Here is a 3,394-nt window from a genome sequence, read left to right on the forward strand (position 1 = left end):
TGAGAATATACTTAGCAAAGCATAACCCAGTTCAATAATTTCTATATGTACAATCAATGACATTGATGACACCTTTCAAGTTGTGCAACCATTCTCACCTTCCCTTTATTGTTTTTTTAACTTTTTATCATGATCTTAGTGAAAATTTACAGACAAAATTGGTTTTCTACTCAAATTCATACACATTTTATTCTGTAACATTGATTGCAATCCCCACAATGTAAAAACACTTCCCATTTCTCGCCTGTGGTTACCATTTCTCTTTGTCCTTCTTTCTTATCCATTCCTGCCTTCTGAGCTTTATCTTTGGGCAGACACTGCTCTTTTGATCACATATGATTAATTGTTCTAAGGAGTGCATATTTCCCTGGTGTTACTGTTCACCTCATAGGTCTATCTATTGTTGGCTGAAAGTTGAGCCCCAGATGTGAAATCAGATCGAGGCTTGATGGATGACTAAGGGTCCTAGTCTTAGGAACCCCACCAGTCTCTATCAGACCGATAATCCTGATCTTTTTTTTTATTATTTTGAGTTCTGATTCACATTTTTATCCCATTGTATCCAGGATCATCTAGTGTGATCCCTTTCAGAGTGGTTGGCAATGGTAGTTCTTCTAGTGTCCAGGCCATGGAGGCTGAGGTTTACATGGTCCATTAGTCCCCTGGGCTAATTGTTTTCATTTGTCTTTGAGTTTCTTCACTTTTCTTTTTATTTTTTTTTTTTTTGCTCCAGATGAGAAGAGGCCACTGGTTTCACCTTAGATGGCCATTTACAAGCTTTTAGGACCCCAGTTGCTACTCATCAAAGAAGAATGTAGGACAATGTCTTTGTAGACTATATTATACCATTAAGTTCCTCTTTGGTTCATTATTTAAAAAAAAAATAATTGTGAATTGTGTGGAAATTTACAGAGCAAATTGGTTTTTCACTCAGCAATTCATACACATTTTGATTTGTGACATTCATTACAGTCCACACAAGGTAAAGTGCTTCCCATTTTATGCCTGTGTTTAGCATTTCCATTCGTCCTTCTTCCCAACCCCTTCCTACCTTCTGAGCTTTATTTATGGGAAAAAGCTGCCCTTTCACCTCCTATGGGTCGTTGTTCTAAGTAGTGCATAACTCCCTGGTATTATTGTCCACCTTAAAAGCTAGTCTGTTGTTTGGCAAAGACAGGAAAGGAAGGAAAGACCAAAATGGATGTCAGAAGAGATTCTGAAACCTGATCTTTAACAGAGAGTAGTTAAAGTGAATGGAAGATATGATGAAATAAAAGAGTTGAACAGAAGATTTAAAAGGGTAGCTCAGGAGGACAAAGTAAAGTATTATGATGAAATGGGCAAAGGCCTGGAGTTAGAAAACCAAAAGAGTAAACGGTTGGCAATTTCTCAAGCTGAGGGAATGGAAGAAAAAAAATCTAGATTTGAGTTGCAATATAGAAAGAATGGGCAAAATACTGAATGATGCAGGAAGCATCAGAAGAAGATGGAAGGAATACAGAAAGACACTGTGCCAAAAAGAACTGGTTGACATTTACCTGTTTCAGGAGGTAGTATATGATGAAAAACCAATAGTATCAAAAGAAGAAGTCTAAGCTGCACTGAAGGAAGTGTTGAAAAAAAAAAAAAAAGTCTCCAGGAATTGATGGAATACCCATTGAAATGTTTAAAAAAATGGATGCATTTCTAGAGGCACTCACTTGTGTATGTCCAGAAATTTAGAAGGCAGCTACCTGGCTAGTCAACTGTAAGAGATCCATATCTGTGCACATTCCAAAGAAAGGAAATCCAACAGAATGTGAAAAATATTGAACAATATCATTAATATCACATGCAAGTGAAATTTTACTGACGATAATTCAAAAACTTTTGTAGCAGAATATTGACAGGGAACATCCAAAAATTCAAGCTGGATTCAGAAGAGGACATGGAATAACAGTTATCATTGCTGATGTCAGATAAATCTTGGCTGAGAGCAAAAAATACCAGAAAGATGTTTAACTGTATTTTATTGATTATGCAAATGCAGTCCAGTGTGGATTGTTGTGTAGATCCTAACAAATTATGGATAACATTGCAAGAAATAGGAATTCCAGAACATTTTCTTGTGCTCATGAAGAACCTATACATAGACCAAGAGCTTGTTGTTGAACAGAACAAGGGGATATTTTATGGTTTAAAATCAGGAAGGGTTTGTATCCTTTCACTATACTGATTTAATCTGTATGCTGACCAAATAATCTGAGAAGCTGGACTACATGAAAATGAACATGGCATCAGGATTGGAGTAAGATTCATTAACAACCTCCAATATGCAGATGACATGACCTTAGTTGCTGAAAGTGAAGATGACTTAAAGCACCTACTGATGAAGATCAAAGACTATAATCTTCAGTATGTTTTACACCTCAATGTAAAGAAAGCAAAAAATTTGACAACTAGACCAGCAAGCAACTCCAGGATAAATGGAGAAAAGATTGACGCTGTCAGAGATTTCATTTTACTTTGATCCATACTCAACACCAATGGAAGCAGCAGTCGGGAAATCAGATGTCATATTTCACTGGACAAATTTGCTTTAAAAGACCTCTTTAAAGTTTTGAGGAGCAATGATGTCACTTTGAAGATGGTGTGCCTAACCCAAACCATAGTATTTTCAGTCACCTCATATGGATGTGAAAGCTGGACAACGAATAAGGAAGACTTAAAAAGAGTTGATGCCTTTTGAATTGTGATGTTGACAAAAAATACTGAAAACACCATGGACTGCCAGAAGAACAAACAAATATCCCCTGGAAGAAATGCAGCCAGAATGTTCCTTAGAAGCAAGAATGACCAGACTTCATCTTACTTACTTTGGTCATGTTGTCAGAAGGGCCCAGTCGATGAATAAGGTAGAGGACCAGCAAATAAGGGGAAGACCCTCAATGAAATGGATTAACACAGTGGCTGCAACAACGAGTTCAAGCATAGCAAAGATTGTCAGGATGGTGCAGGACTGGGGGGTGTTTCATTCTGATGTTCTGGTTGTTAGGAGTCAGAGCTGATTCAACAGCACCTAACAACAACAACACTGTATTGCTGAAAGTTGAGCCATGGGGGTGGCTTCAAGGGTAAAGGGTGACTAAGGCCCATAAGCTCAGGGGGTTCACCAGTCTCTACCAGACCAGTAAGCCTGATCTTTTTTTCATTAACCTCTTTACTTTCTTTATTGTAGAGAATCTACTTGGAAACCTATTAATCTAAGGAGTTATGTGTATACAAAGTGATTTAATTACTGTGTTGTTCCTTCTCAAAATATTATTTCTGTAAATGTATTATTTTGTTTTTTTTCAGAGGTATTATTTTGTTTTTTTCAGAGGTAGACGTATCCATCTCAAAAAGTTAAAAAAAA

The sequence above is a fragment of the Orycteropus afer genome, unplaced genomic scaffold, assembly GCF_000298275.1.
Source record: "Orycteropus afer afer isolate SDZICR_OR568_19922 unplaced genomic scaffold, OryAfe1.0 scaffold00247, whole genome shotgun sequence".
In the NCBI taxonomy this organism is placed as follows: domain Eukaryota; kingdom Metazoa; phylum Chordata; class Mammalia; order Tubulidentata; family Orycteropodidae; genus Orycteropus; species Orycteropus afer.